Source organism: Arachis stenosperma, chromosome 5, assembly GCF_014773155.1.
Source record: "Arachis stenosperma cultivar V10309 chromosome 5, arast.V10309.gnm1.PFL2, whole genome shotgun sequence".
Taxonomy (NCBI): Eukaryota; Viridiplantae; Streptophyta; class Magnoliopsida; order Fabales; family Fabaceae; genus Arachis; species Arachis stenosperma.
In genome coordinates this window covers 99,879,027-99,895,691 of record NC_080381.1, presented here as the reverse complement: position 1 = coordinate 99,895,691, position 16,665 = coordinate 99,879,027, and the positions used below count along the sequence as shown (strand labels likewise).

At 40.6% G+C, this 16,665-nt stretch overlaps 1 non-coding gene across 1 annotated transcript; it reads right to left on the bottom strand.

The window, feature by feature from the left end:
* Positions 1-5,013: 5,013 nt before the first annotated feature.
* On the bottom strand, positions 5,014-5,120 carry LOC130984614 (small nucleolar RNA R71). The gene has a single exon (XR_009088533.1). It is a non-coding gene; the product is annotated as a small nucleolar RNA R71 (small nucleolar RNA).
* Positions 5,121-16,665: the final 11,545 nt, after the last annotated feature.

Below are 16,665 nucleotides of genomic sequence, written 5' to 3'. Positions count from 1 at the left end.
GGATTGATGATTAGTATAATGTTAAAGAAACACTCTAGCCACGGTTGGATGAAGCTAATGTATGTTGTCTTGTTGTGATGACTAGGTAGTCAAAGAATCTTCAATGAAAGAGACAAGACAAAGGAAAGCATAACATGAGGACAAAATCTCATCACATGCATCAAAAGAGAATCTGCCACTCCCTGAGATGATCACGGCAAAGACAATTGAAGAAGCAAGCTTTGTCTTCATTCATCCTTACATGCACACCTTTGATTCACATAGTATCTAATTGCATCCTAACCCTTCATTGTTCATTTAAATAACACACCACCTTCAAGCCATGCATATGACCGAATCCTTGCACTCCAACCTTTTAAACTTCATTCCCTTCATCACTTATCAACATAATGAGCTCAGCCTCGAACTTTCTCTTGCTCTATACACACATCAAAATCTCCAACATTCTTCACTCCTTCTAACTTCAAGAAGCTCAATTGATCAAGTGATCATGGCCTCTTCCTCAAGAACCAAACGAAGAAAAGGAAAAGAGCCTGTGGTGGAGGAAAGCACCCCTGAATATGACCGATGGAGATTCAAATCTTCGTACCATCAAATGCAAATTGAATGGATGAACGAGAAAAAGATCTATCCTGAAATTCCACTCTTATTGCCGGATGATGGATGCCAAGAAATGAAGAACAAAATTCGAAAGAGGAGGTGGGAGGAACTTGCATCACCAGCCACCCGAATCAACGCCAATATCATAAGAGAGTTTTATGCAAATGTCTCAAGGCTTGACATGCGTGAGCCCCCAACGTACAAGAGCTATGTGCGGGGAGTGGAAGTAGACTTTACCTCGGATGCAATCAAGAAAGTCTTGGGACTAAAGTCAGTCCGCTTTAGTGAACCGGGATACCAACAAAGATTGAATGAAGATCAGGATTATGATGAGATTGCTAGAGATATTTGTATGGAGAACTCAGAGTGGGAAGGAGATGACAAAAACAAATATAAGTATCTGAAGAGATGTAACCTCACCCCGGAAGAAAAAGGATGGTATGAGTTGATGAAAAGATCAATTCTGGGCACAGTGAACACCTCAGAAGTTAACAGGGAGAGAGCTGTGATGTTGCATTGCATCATTATGGGAGGAGAGATAAAAGTTCATGAAATCCTTGCAAAAGATATCCAAAGGCTTGCTGAGAAGAATTCGGCCGGGTCTTGGTTATACTACCCAAGTACCATTTGGAGGTTGTGTGCAAAGGCTAAAGTGCCAATGGAAGATGAGAATCCAATGTGGTTAAACCAAGGCATGCCTATAACCATTGAAAGAATGACAATGACTCCCGAAGCACATCAAGGCCGAAGGCCACATGGAAGAAGGGAAAGAGAAGAACCGATGGAAGAAGATGAGCTACACCTAGAAGAAGAACCACAAGAGGAGGAGGAACAGCCGCATTTTTTCCCACATGGCAATATGGATATGACTCAAATGCAAGAAGCAATTGGAAGATTATCACAACAATACACAAGAATTCAAGAAAGGCAAGAAGAGTACCATTCACAATACTTGAAGCATCAACAAGAGCAAAAAGAATGGCAGCTGAAAATGATGAACCAACAAAGTGAGTTTGAGTCAAAATTCCTTGTGATGCAAGAAGAACATGCCTTTCAATCTCACGAAGCATTTGGGAAGTTGGCACAAATGCAGGCCGAAACTATGAGGGCTCTCAATGAGTTTACAACCCTCCAAGATGCAAGATATGAAGTCCAAGCCGATTACAACATTAATAGTCAAATCAAACTGAACTATATTGGAGAACATCTGCACAACATGGATCCGGCATTCCCAATTTTTTATGAGTTCTTCAAAAAGAAAAGTGAGGTAGAAGTAAACAAAGCTATGAGCCTTGAAGATAGAGTAGGGGAGGCGATGAATAAAGCTGGGTTCTGGCGGGGTCAACAGACAACAAACATGGACACAGGGAACACCAGCAACAAAGTATATGAAAGAAAAAAGAAAAAGCATGACAAATGAAAGGTGGACTTGCTCCTTAATCATCACTACAAAGAAAAAGCATGCATTTTATCTATTTGAAGTGTCTTTGCATCTTTAAGAAGTTATTTTAATTAATAGTCTTTGCATTATGTTTGTTTATCTTAAAATAAGTAAGCTAGCTTAAGTTTGTGCTTGTGTGTTTACTTCCACTTGACTAAAAGCATGTTTTGCCCCCTGCATCTTTAATTCAATAAAAGAAATGTTTGAATGTGAAGTAAGATAGTCCCTGTCAGATAGAAGTATAATAAAAGTAAGTGGTGGTATGTGTGTGATAGTATAATAGCTCACTTTTAGTGAATAAAGAGCTAGGATATCTCCTTCCAAGTGTAAAGTGACCTACAGTCTATGAATTTCAATTAAATAAAAATCCTTGGTTAGAAAGAAAAACAAAAAGAAAGAAAGAGATAGCCAAAAAGTGGCAGAACAAAAAGAAACAAAGCTGGACACCAATAGTTTGAACCTTAAAATATATGCCTGTGGTGTCTTTGTACTAGGATCTGCTTGGATTAATAAGCTCTTCGGAGTGCATCAACACTTGGTGACTTGGATTAACTAATCCGGGATCATCAGCTGAAAATCCACCATCAAGAGCAACCTAACTACAAGGCATTTAGTAACCCAAAGAGGAGCTGGGCATCAATGTTTTAAGAAGGAATGTGAGCCAAGTGTCTATGGTGAATAATGTGTCAAGTATAAAGAAAAGAAAAAGAACTTGCTACACATGACACTCAAATAAAGCTTTTGAACAAAGTAATAGCCAAGGATAAAGGAATAATGAGAGGTTATAGCAGTATGGTACTTGAAGCTTAAAGGAGACTTTCTAGGCCTAAGAGTCAATAAGAAGTGAGTGTTTGCATATCCACACAAAACCCCATGCACTACCAATAATACTCTGCTAGCATGAACATCCTCTTCCATTTCATTCTTTCTTCTTAATAATTCATTTCTTGCTTGGGGACAAGCAAGCTTTAAGTTTGGTGTTGTGATGACAAGTCATCTTAGCCTAGTTTCACTAGTCTTTTTCTTTTGTTTTCACTTGAATTATGCACTTTCTTGAGGTATAAGCAAGCCAATTTGGGTAGATTTTCATGCTTCCTTTGATTTAATCAACCATAGATGAATTAATGCAATTTCATGAGGTTTTATGCTATAATTGTTGCATATTATGATAGATTGAATATCTCATGATTTTGAGCATAGCTTTGATGTGTTTGGTTGATTAATGATAGGTGAAGAAAGCTTGGAGAAAGGTTGAAGCAAGAAGGAATGGCTAGGAGTAAGAGAGGACAAAAAGTTTGAGCAAAAGTTTGCCTCAAACTTTAGCTCAAACTTTTGGAATAAGTGAAAATGAACCAGGAAGCAAAAAGCTAGACCAAAAGTTAGCCTCAAACTTTTGCACAAACTTTTGGGTGAAAAGTTTGCCCCAACGTTAGCCCCTAACTTTTGGGCTAACATTGGCACATGAAAAGAACACCCTAGGCATCAAAAGTTTGCGCCAATGTTAGCCCCTAACTTTTTGGCTAACGTTGGCGCATGAAAAGAACACCCTGGGCACCAAAAGTTTGCGCCAACGTTAGCCCCTAACTTTTGGGCTAACGTTGGCACATGAAGAATGCACGCTGGGAGCAAAAGTTTGCGCCAACGTTAGCCTCTAACTTTTGGGCTAACGTTTGCGCCATAAGTACACATAAGGAGGCCAACGTTGGAGCAAAAGTTAGACCCCTAACTTTTGCCCCAACGTGGATTGCAGCAAAGCATGGAGGCTGATAGTAAAAGTTAGAGTAAAAGTTAGCCTCAAACTTTTACTCAAACTTTTACTCAAACTTTTGCAAAACTCCAACCCGGTTCACTTGGTTCACTTCGGTTCCTCTCCAAACTCCAAGAGCAATCAACCAAGGCCTCTCTCAACCCAATTCCACCAAGAGCAAAGGCCCAACTCAAGGCTTGAAGATCATTTGAAGAAAGTGTATAAATAGGATAGAATTCAAGTTATTCAGAGCTTTTCCTTTTTATTTTTCATAGAGCTTTTTCTTTGATGTTTTCAGAATAGTTTTTGGGCATTGAGTGATTTTGAGTTTCTTAGTCTCGGGGAAGGAGAATTCACTTCTCTTCCTCTTAGTTTTATTGCTTTCAATTTCAATTACAATTGTCTTGGATCTTGGGTTGGAGAATTGAAGAAATTCTGTTTCAATCTCATCCTTGGATCTCCCTGTTTCTGTTCACTGCATAATTGAATTTCCTTTTCTGATTAATTGCTTCCTCTTCTACTTTCTTTGAAATTTACAATTCTTCATTTCCTTTGCAATTGTTCTTGTTGGATCTAGGAAGGCATTGAGATCTAGACTTGGTTATCTAGTCTCTTGGGTCCTGAGATCTAAATTTCAATATTACATTCTCTGTTTGATGCTCTTCATGATCATTTACATTTTTGTTTTAGATCTGATTAACTCCAAGTTATCTTCTATTTTCTCTGTTTGTTGCAATTTACTTTTCCTTGTTTAATTTCTGCAAATCCAACTCCCAATTCCCTTTACAATTCAAGCCATTTACATTTCTTGCAATTTAAGATTCTGCAATTTACATTTCTTGTGTTCTAAGTTTCTGCCATTTAATTTCTTGTTTTTTAAGATTCAGCACTTTAATTTCTTGCCCTCTTTAATTTCATGCAATTTACACATTCCCTTTACTTTCAATGCAATTTAATTTCTGCAAATCACAAATCACTCAACCAAATCTTGATTCGCTTGACTAAATCAACCACTAAACCAAAATTGCTCAATCCTTCAATCCCTGTGGGATCGACCTCACTCCCGTGAGTTATTATTACTTGATGCGACCCGGTGCACTTGCCGGTGAGTTTTGTGTCGGATTGTTTTCCGCACATCAATACTCAACCGGGAGAGGTGATATCCAATTGGGACTTGCTGCGTAAGAAATTTCTGGAAAAGTTCTACCTACCTCAGAAGACAGACAAGCTGTGGAGAGAGATCTCTTGCATTGTGCAAAGAGATGGGGAGACTCTCTATGAGTACTGGGAGAGATTCAAGAAGTTGTTGGAAGCTTGCCCCCACCACCATATCAACGAGTTGGTGCTTATTAGCTATTTTTTTCAAGGGATGCACCACCAAGACAAGCTTCTTCTAGATGCCGCAAGTGGGGGATCCCTCACCAAAAAGAAGACCGCTATGGAAGCATGGGAAGTCCACAACCAAAAGCTTTAAGTAAAGTTTCTCCTTCCGGGGATGCCGTTTTGACCAAGACCCTCGGTGAGATGACGATTTTGTTGAGACAAATCACTCAAGGGCAAAAAATCCCTCAAGCTTTGATAACTCCTCTGCCTCAACCTCCAAGAATCGAAGGACCCCCAAGATTATATGGTGTTTGTGCTTGTAACACCCATTACACCGATGAGTGCCTTCAACTCCAAGAGGATACTACATTGGCGGTAGCCAACCCACACCCACAAAGGTCCAACTACAATCAAGGATCTCACCAATATGGAGGAAATCAAAACCAAGGATGGAGGGATAATTCTAATCAGCGATGGAACCAAGCCCCTCAAGCTCAACCACACCGAAACGCGCAAGCCTACTATCATCAACATCCCCAAGGTCAACCACAATACCAACAATCCTAGCAACAACCACCATAATCTCAACCTCGAGGGAGGTATCAACACCCAAATAGAAGGTCTAACCCTCCTCAAGGCAACCAAGCCCTTCCTTCAAATCAACCTCATATGAATGACACACTTCACACCTTTATGTAAGAGCAACAGGAATTTCACAAGAAACAAGAAACATATATGGCTACTATAGCCAAAGCTCTCTCCCGTTTGACTCTTCGTCCTCCGACTACACAAAATGCCAAACAAGTCTCAACTTCTAGTAGTTTACCCTCTCAACCTCAACCCAATCCTAAGGGAAGCATCAATGCCATCACCCTTAGGAGTGGCACCAAGTTGGATGAGATTGGTGTTGTGCCTACAAATTTGAGTGAAGAGGAAACTAATGAAGAGGTAGGAGATGAAGTGGAAGCGATGAAGGATAAGGAGAAAAATGTTGACAAAACTGAGGAAGAACCACTCAAGGTCAAGGAGCCAAAAAGGAAAAATCCGCTCGAAGAGCCTATGCCAATTCCATTTCCAACTTTGGCTAAGAAGGCTAAGAAGCAAGAAGAACTTGACCCCAATGTGGTGGAAATTTTCAAGAATGTTGAAGTCATCGTCCCTCTCTTTCAAGCCATTCAACAATTGCCCAAGTATTCCAAGTTCCTCAAAGATGTTTGCACACACAAGGACAAAATTGGCGAGCTCAACAAAAAGCCGGTAGATGATTCTATCTCTTCTCTAATTCTTGAAAAATGCAATGATCCCGATCCGTGTTTGGTTACTTGTTTGATTGGCAGGATGAAGTTCATGGATTGTATGTGCGATTTGGGGGCATGCATAAGCATTATGCCACTCCCTATTTATGAGAGGTTAAACTTGTCACCCCTAAAGAGGTCCGGGGCGAGATTTGTGTTGGCCGATAAGAGTATTGTATCAGTTGTAGGGATTGCGAAAAATGTCCTAGTTGACATCCAAGGATTACTCTTCCTGATTGATTTTCACATTTTGGAGACCCCTCCCATTGTCTCAAACAAGCCATCATCCATACTCCTTGGAAGGCCATTTTTGAAGACGGCCCGTTTCAGGCTAGATGAACATTCGGGAGTCTATTCTTTTGAGTCCAATGGCAAGGTAGTGAAGTTCACCTTGGAGGAGTCCAAGAAGCCCATTCTCGAAGCCTATTCTATGTTTGGGTACGATATAATTGACGATCAAGTGATTGAGGTTAGCAAGGACCAAGAAGACGAGAATGTTGCAAAGAAATCTAGTTCAAAGGAGCACACTCAGCCAAAGAATGCCAAGGAGTTGGAGATTTTCCTCCTTGGAGAAGTTCTTAAGTGACCAATGAAGCCATGCAAAGTCTAACTTAGGACTCTAAACCAAAGTGCTTGGTGGGAGACACCCCACCACGGTAATATTATTCCAACTTTATCTCTTGTTTATAGCTTTTTGATTTACTTACTTTCTTGTGGTATGATGATTAGCTTAGTTTTGATTTGGTATTTTTGAGTTGAATAAGTTGAATTGCTTGTGGATTATAAATTTGTGTTTATTTGTATGATTTGGGGTTGGTATATTGATATGTTAAGGGTAGGTACCTTAGATTTGAAAAGAAATTTTTTGTGAAACAGGACATCTGTGCATGCGCACCATGCTGTGCGTGCGCAGACAACTGCGTTTTTAGCCACGTGTGTGAGCGCACAAGCCTGTGTGCCTGCACACCCTTGCAGTGCCCTCTGGTCGCAGCGCCAGCACAGCCTGTGCGTGGGTGCTGGCCTATTTTTTGTGACCTGTGCGTGCGCATGGTACGCAAAATCGTGATCCCACACACTTTCTTCACAACTCTGCGTAGCTGACCAGTAAGTGCACTGGGTCGTCCAAGTAATACCTTATGTAAGTAAGGGTCGATCCCACGGAGATTGTCGGCTTGAAGCAAGTTATGGTTATCTTGTAAATCTCAGTCAGGCAGATTCAAATGGTTATGGGATTTTGATAATTAAAAGATAAATAAAACATAAAATAGGATAGAGATACTTATGTAATTCATTGGTAGGAAATTCAGACAAGCATATGGAGATGCTTTGTTCCTTTTGAACCCCTGCTTTCCTACTGTCTTCATCCAGTCATGCGTACTCCTTTCCATGGCAAGCTGTATGTTGGGGGATCACTGTTGTCAATGGCTACCGTCTGTCCTCTCAGTGAAAATGGTCGGACTACGGGTTACGTAGGGCTAATCATCTGTCGGTTCTCACTTGTGTTGGAATAGGATCCAATGATCTTTTTGCGCACTGTCACTATGCCCAGCACTCGCGAGTTTGAAGCTCATCACAGTCATCCCATCCCAGATCCTACTCGGAATACAACAGATAAGGTTTAGACTTTCCGGATCTCAAGAATGCTGCCAATTGATTCTAGCTTATACCACGAAGACTCTGATCTCACGGAATAGAAGGCTCTATTGTCAGGAGAGGCAACCATGTGTCGTGGACTAGGATGCCAGGAGATATACATTCAAACTTGTTTTCAGGTAGAACGGAAGTGGTTGTTAGGCATGCGCTCATAAGTAAGAATGGTGCTGAGTGTTACTTGATCATCACATTGATCATGTTGAAGTGAAAATGAATATCTTAGAACAAGAATAAGCTTGAATTGAATAGAAAATAGTAGTAATTGCATTAATTCATGAGGAACAGCAGAGCTCCACACCTTAATCTACGAGGTGTAGAAACTCCACCATTAAAAATACATAAGTGATGAAGGTCCAGGCATGGCCGAATGGCCAACCCCCTAAACGTGATCAAGAGATCAACAGTGATACAAAAATAGTCTCAAAAATGATATAAATATCTCCCCATGAAAATACAATAGTAAAAGGTCCTATTTATAATGACTAGTAACCTAGGGTTTACAAAGATAAGTAAATGATGCAGAAATCCACTTTCGGGGCCAAGTTGGTGTGTGCTTGGGCTGAGCATTGAAGCTTTCACATGCATAGGCTTTTCTTGGAGTTAAACGCCAGCTCTGGTGCCAGTTTGGGCGTTTAACTTCAGCTTTTATGCCAGTTCTGGCGTTTAACGCCAGAAAAGGGTAGAAAGTTGGTGTTAAAATGCCAGTTTGCATTATCAAAACTCGGGCAAAGTATGGACTATTATATATTGTTGGAAAGCCCAAGATGTCTAATTTCCATCCCAATTGAGAGCGCCCCAATTGGGCTCTTATATCTCCAGAAAATTCATTTTGAGTGCAGAGATGTCAGAATCCAACAGCATCTGCAGTCTTTTTTCAGCCTCTGAATCAGATTTTTTTCTCAAGTCCCCCAATTTCAGCCCGAAAATACCTGAAATCACAGAAAAATACACAAACTCATAGTAAAGTCCAGAAATGTGATTTTTGCATAAAAACTAATAATTATATACTAAAAACTAACTAAATCATACTAAAAACTACGTAAAAACAATATCAAAAAGCGTATAAATTATCCACTCATCACAACACCAAACTTAAATTGTTGCTTTTCCCCAAGCAACTGAAAATAAAATAGAATAAAAAGAAGAGAATATACAATGAATTCCAAAATATCAATGAAGCTTAGCTCCAATTAGATGAGCGGGACTAGTAGCTTTTTGCTTCTGAACAGTTTTGGCATCTCAATTTATCCTTTGAAGTTCAGAATGATTGGCATCTCTAGGAATTCAGAATTAAGATAGTGTTATTGATTCTCCTAGTTCAGTCTGTTAATTTTTGAACACAGCTACTTTATGAGTCTTGGCCATCACCCTAAGCACTTTGTTTTCCAGTATTACCACCGGATACATAAATGCCACAGACACATAACTGGGTGAACCTTTTCAGATTGTGTCTCAACTTTGCTAAAGTCCCCAGTTAGAGGTGTCCAAAGTTCTTAAGCACACTCTTTCTGCTTTAGATTATGACTTTAACCACTCAGTCTCAAGCTTTTCACTTGGACCTTCATGACACAAGCACATGGTTAGGGACAGCTTGATTTAGCAGCTTAGGCCAGGATTTTATTCCTTTGGGCCCTCCTATCCAGTAATGCTCAAAGCCTTGGATCCCTTTTACCCTTGTCTTTTGGTTTAAAGGGATATTGGCTTTTTCTGCTTGCTTTTTCTTTTTCTTTCTTTTTTTTCGCCTTTTTTTCTGCAAGCTTTGTTATTCACTGCTTTTTCTTGCTTCGAGAATCAATTTTATGATTTTTCGGATTATCAATAACATTTCTCTTTTTTCATCATTCTTTCAAGAGCCAACAATTTTAAAATTCATAAACTTCACTATCAAAATTATGCACTGTTCAAGCATTCATTCAGAAAATAAAAAGTATTGCCACCACATCAAAATAATCAAACAAATTTCAAGATAAATTTCGAAATTCAAGTACTTCTTGTTCTTTTGTAATTAGGCACATTTTTCATTTAAGAAAGGTGAAGGATTCATAGGACATTCATATCCTTAAGACATAGATACTAGACACTAATGATCATGTAATGAAGACACAAACATAGATAACACATAAAGCATAAAAATCGAAAAACAGAAAGATAAGAACAAGGAAATCAAAGAACGAGTCCACCTTAGTGATGGCGGCTAGTTCTTCCTCTTGAAGATCCAATGGAACGCTTGAGCTCCTCTATGTCTCTTCCTTGCCTTTGTTGCTCTTCCCTCATGGCTATTTGATCCTCTCTAATTTCATGGAGAATAATGGAGTGCTCTTGGTGCTCAATCTTTAGTTGCTCCGTATTGGAACTCAAATCTCCCAAAGAGGTGTTGAGTTGCTCCCAATAGTTGTGTTGAGGAAAATTCATCCCTTGAGGCATCTCAGGGATTTCTTGATGAGGGACTTCCTCATGCTCTTATTGAGGTCCATGAGTGGGCTCTCTTATTTGCTCCATCCTCTTTTTAGTAATGGGATTGTCCTCTTCAATGAGGATGTCTTCTCCTATGACAACTCCAGCTAAATTGCATAGGTGACAGATGAGATGAGGAAAGGCTAACCTTGCCAAGGTGGAGGTTTTGTCAGCCACTTTGTAGAGTTCTAGAGATATGACCTCATGAACTTCTACTTCCTCTCCCATCATGATGCTATGGATCATGATAGCCCGATCTACAGTCACTTCGGATCGGATGCTAGTAGGAATGATAGAGCGTTGGATGAATTCGAACCATCCTCTTGCCACGGGTTTAAGGTCATGCCTTCTCAATTGAACCGACTTGCCTTTGGAGTCTCTTTTCCATTGAGCTCCTTCCACACGTATGTCCATGAGGACTTGGTCCAACCTTTGATCAAAGTTGACCCTTCTAGTGTACGGGCGTGCATCTCCTTGCTTCATTTGGCAAGTTGAATGCCAACCTTACATTTTCCGGACTGAAATCTAAGTATTTCCCCCGAACCATTATAAGACAATTCTTTGGGTTTAGGTTCACACTTTGATCATGGTTTTTGGTGATCCATGAATTAGCATAGAACTCTTGAACCATTAAGATTCCGACTTGTTGAATGGGGTTGGTGAGAACTTCCCAACCTCTTTTTTGAATCTCATGTCGGATCTCCAGATACTTATTCCTTTTGAGGATGAAAGGAACCTCATGGATCGCCTTCTTCTTGGCCACAACTTCATAGAAGTGGTATTGATGGACCTTTGAGACGAATCTCTCCATCTCCCATGACTCAGAGGTGGAAGCTTTTGCCTTTCCTTTCCTCTTTCTAGAGGTTTCTCCGGCCTTAGGTGCCATAAATTGTTATGAAAACACAAAAAGCAATGCTTTTTCCACACCAAACTTAAAAGGTTTGCTCATCCTCGAGCAAAAGAAGAAGAAATGGAGGAGATGGGGAGTTGTGAGTGGTTCGGCCAAGGGGGAGAAAAAGTGTTTGTGATGTGTGAATTTGAAGAATGGATGAGGGGTTTATATAGGAGTGGAAAGAGAGGGTAGGGTTCGTGTATTAGGGGTTGGGTTTGGGAGGGAAAGGATTTGAATTTGAATGGTGAGGTGGGTGGGGTTTTTGGGGAAGAGTGGGTGGAGGTCATTGGTGAAGAGGTGATGGGGAAGAGAAATGAAGGCGATTGGTGAGGGGTATTTGGGGAAGGGTGCTATGGGAAGGTGTGAAGAAGAGAGAGAGTGAGTTAAGGTAGGTGGGGATCTTGTGGGGTCCACAGATCCTGAGGTGTCAAGGATTTCCCATTCCTGCACCGTTTTGGCATGTAAACGCCCCTTTGAGTGCCAATCCTGGCGTTAAATGCCAGGTTGCTACCCATTTCTGGCGTTTAACGCTAGCTTTTTTTTCCTTTCTAGCGTTTAATGCCAGCTTGGTGCCCCTTTCTGGTGTTAAACGCCAGTCTGGTGCCTTTTTCTGGCATTAAACGCCCAGAATGGTGCCAGACTGGGCGTTTAACGCCCATTCTGATACCCTTACTGGCGTTTAAACGCCAGTAAGTTCATCCTCTAGGATGTGCTGTTTTCAATGCTGTTTTTGATTTTTGCTTTTGTTTTTGTGACTCCACATGATCATCATCCTAAAGAAAATATAAAATAACAGTGGAAAATAGAAATTCAACATAGATAAGTGAAAATTGGGTTGCCTCCCACTAAGCGCTTCTTTAATGTCAATAGCTTGACAGTGAGCTCTCATGGAGCCTCACAGATACTCAGAGCATGATGATGGCCTCTCAACACCAAACTTAGAGTTTGAATGTGGGGGCTCTATTTGACTCTGTATTGAGAGAAGCTTTTCATGCTTCTTCTCCATGTGTACAGAAGGAGATCATTGAGCCTTAAACACAAGGTAGACCTCATTCACTTAAAGGACTAACTCTCCTCTGTCAACATCAATCACAGCTTTTGCTATGGCTATGAAGGGTCTGCCAAGGATCATAGATTCATCCTTATTCTTCCCAGTGTCCAGGATTATGAAGTCAGCTGGTGCACGAAATTGTGATCATCAATGGCGCCATCAACATGGTACGCTCAATTGCAATCTCAACTCTTTATCACAACTTCGCACAACTAACCAGCAAGTGCACTGGGTCGTCCAAGTAATAAACCTTACGCGAGTAAGGGTCGATCCCACGGAGATTGTTGGTATGAAGCAAGCTATGGTCATCTTGTAAATCTCAGTCAGGCAGATTCAAATGGTTATGAATGATATATGAATAAAGCATAAAGATAGAGATACTTATGTAATTCATTGGTGAGAATTTCAGATAAGCGTATGGAGATGCTTTGTCCCTTCCGTCTCTCTGCTTTTCTACTGTCTTCATCCAATCCTTCTTACTCCTTTCCATGGCAAGCTGTATGTTGCGCATCACCGTTGTCAGTGGCTACAGTCCCGTCCTCTCAGTGAAAATGTTCAACGCACCCTGTCACGGCACGGCTAATCATCTGTCGGTTCTCAATCAGGTTGGAGTAGAATCTATTGATTCTTTTGCGTCTGTCACTAACACCCAGCCTTCAGGAGTTTGAAGCTCGTCACAGTCATTCAATCATTGAATCCTACTCAGAATACCACAGACAAGGTTTAGACCTTCCGGATTCTGTTGAATGCCGCCATCAATTCTAGCTTATACCACGAAGATTCCGGTTAAAGAATCCAAGAGATAAACATTCAAGCCTTGTTTGCTTGTAGAACGGGAGTGGTTATCAGGCACGCGTTCATAAGTGAGAATGATGATGAGCGTCACATAATCATCACATTCATCAAGTTCTTGAGTGCGAATGAATATCTTGGAATAAGAACAAGCTGAATTGAATAGAAGAACAATAGTAATTGCATTAATACTCGAGGTATAGCAGAGCTCCACACCTTAATCTATGGTGTGTAGAAACTCCACCGTTGAAAATACATAAGTGATAATAGTGATCATTGGTTTCGGCCCCAGAGAGGGAACTAGAAGAACCAAGATGAAAATACAATAGCAAAAGGTCTTATTTATAAAGAACTAGTAGCCTAAGGTTTACAAAGATGAGTAAATGACATAAAAATCCACTTCCGGGCCCACTTGGTGTGTGCTTGGGCTGAGCATTGAAGCTTTCATGTGTAGAGACTTTTTTTGGAGTTAAACGCCAGCTTTTATGCCAGTTTGGGCGTTTAACTCCCATTCTTGTGCCAGTTCCGGCGTTTAACGCCGGGCATTCTTGAGCTGATTTGGAACGCCGGTTTGGGCCATCAAATCTCGGGCAAAGTATGGAATATTATACATTGCTGGAAAGCCCAGGATGTCTACTTTCCAACGCCGTTGAGAGCGCGCCAATTGGGTATAGCTCCAGAAAATCCACTTCGAGTGCAGGGAGGTCAGAATCCAACAGCATCTGCAGTCCTTTTCAGCCTCTGAATCAGATTTTTGCTCAGGTCCCTCAATTTCAGCCAGAAAATACCTGAAATCACAGAAAAACACACAAACTCATTGTAAAGTCTAGAAAAGTGAATTTTAACTAAAAACTAATAAAAATATAATAAAAACTAACTAAAACATACTAAAAACATACTAAAAACAATGCCAAAAAGCGTATAAATTATCCGCTCATCACAACACCAAACTTAAATTGTTGCTTGTCCTCAAGCAACTGAAAATCAAATAAGATAAAAGGAAGAGAATATGCAATGAATTTCAAAAACATCTATGAAGATTAGTATAAATTAGATGAGCGGGGCTTTTAGCTTTTTGCCTCTGAACAGTTTTGGCATCTCACTCTATCCTTTGAAATTCAGAATGATTAGCTTCTATAGGAACTCAGAATCCAGATAGTGTTATTGATTCTCCTAGTTAAGTATGATGATTCTTGAACACAACTACTTGATGAGTCTTGGCCGTGGCCCAAAGCACTCTGTCTTCCAGTATTACCACCGGATACATACATGCCACAGACACATAATTGGGTGAACCTTTTCAGATTGTGACTCAACTTTGCTAGAGTCCCCAATTAGAGGTGTCCAGGGTTCTTAAGCACATTCTTTTTGCCTTGGATCACAACTTTCTTTTCCTTTCCTTTTTTTATCGTTTTTTTTTTCGCTTCTTTTTCCTTTTTTTGTATTCACTACTTTTTCTTGCTTCAAGAATCATTTTTATGATTTTTCAGATCCTCAGTAACATGTCTCCTTTTTCATCATTCTTTCAAGAGCCAACATTCATGAACCACAAATTCAAAAGAAATATGCACTGTTCAAGCATACATTCAGAAAACAAAAGTATTGCCACCACATCAAAATAATTAATCTATTATAAAATTTAAAATTCATGCAATTCTTCTCTTTTTCAATTAAGAACATTTTTCATTTAAGAGAGATGATGGATTCATAGGACATTCATAACTTTAAGGCATAGACACTAAGACACTAATGATCATAAGACACAAACATAGATAAACATAAGCATGAAAAATTTGAAAAACATGAAAATAAAGAACAAGGAAATTAAAGAACGGGTCCACCTTAGTGATGGCGGCTTATTCTTCCTCTTGAAGATCTTATGGAGTGCTTGAGCTCCTCAATGTCTCTTCCTTGCCTTTGTTGCTCCTCTCTCATGATTCTTTGATCTTCTCTAATTTTATGGAGGAGGATGGAATGTTCTTGGTGCTCCACCCTTAGTTGTCCCATGTTGGAACTCAATTCTCCTGGGGAGGTGTTGATTTGCTCAAAATAATTTTGTCGAGGAAAGTGCATCCCTTGAGGTATCTCAGGGATTTCATGATGAGTGGGATCTCTTGTTTGCTCCATCCTTTTCTTAGTGATGGGCTTGTCCTCATCAATGAGGGTGTCTCCCTCTATGTCAACTCCAACTGAATAACAGAGGTGACAAATGAGATGAGGAAAGGCTAACCTTGCCAAGGTAGAGGACTTGTCCGCCACCTTATAAAGTTCTTGGGCTATAACCTCATGAACTTCTACTTCTTCTCCAATCATGATACTATGGATCATGATGGCCCGGTCTAGAGTAACTTCAGACCGGTTACTAGTGGGAATGATTGAGCATTGGATAAACTCCAACCATCCCCTAGCCACGGGCTTGAGGTCATGCCTTCTTAGTTGAACCAGCTTCCCTTTTGAATCTCTCTTCCATTGAGCGCCCTCTTCACAAATGTCTATGAGGACTTGGTCCAACCTTTGATCAAAGTTGACCCTTCTAGTGTAAGGGTGTTCATCTCCTTGCATCATGGGCAAGTTGAATGCCAACCTTACATTTTCCGGACTAAAATCTAAGTATTTCCCCCGAACCATTGTAAGCCAATTCTTTGGGTTCGGGTTCACACTTTGATCATGGCTCTTGGTGATCCATGCATTGGCATAGAACTCTTGAACCATTAAGATTCCGACTTGTTGAATGGGGTTGGTAAGAACTTCCCAACCTCTTCTTCGAATCTCATGTCGGATCTCCGGATATTCACTCTTTTTGAGTTTAAAAGGGACCTCGGGGATCACCTTCTTCAAGGCCACAACTTCATAGAAGTGGTCTTGATGCACCCTTGAGATGAATCTCTCCATCTCCCATGACTCGGAGGTGAAAGCTTTTGCCTTCCCTTTCCTCTTTCTAGAGGTTTCTCCGGCCTTGGATGCCATAAATGGTTATGGAAAAACAAAAAGCAATGCTTTTACCACACCAAACTTAAAAGGTTTGCTCGTCCTCGAGCAAAAGAAGAAAGAAGAGAGTAGAAGAAGAAGAAATAGAGGAGATGGAGATGGCTTTGTGGTTCGGCCAAAGGGGAAGAAGTAGTGTTTAGGGTGTGGGAAAATGAAGGAGTGAAGATGGGTTTATATAGGGGTGGAGAGAGGGGTAGGGTTCGGTTATGGGAGGGTGGGTTTGGGAGGGAAAGTCGTTTGAATTTGAATGGTGAGGTAGGTGGGATGAATGTGAGTGGTGAAGAGAAAGATGGGATTTGATAGGTGAAGGGTTTTTGGGGAAGAGGTGTTGAGGTGATTGGTGAATGGGTGAAGAAGAAAAGAGAGGGTGGTGGGGTAGGTGGGGATCCTATGGGGTCCACAGATCCTGAAGTGTCAAGGAAAAGTCAT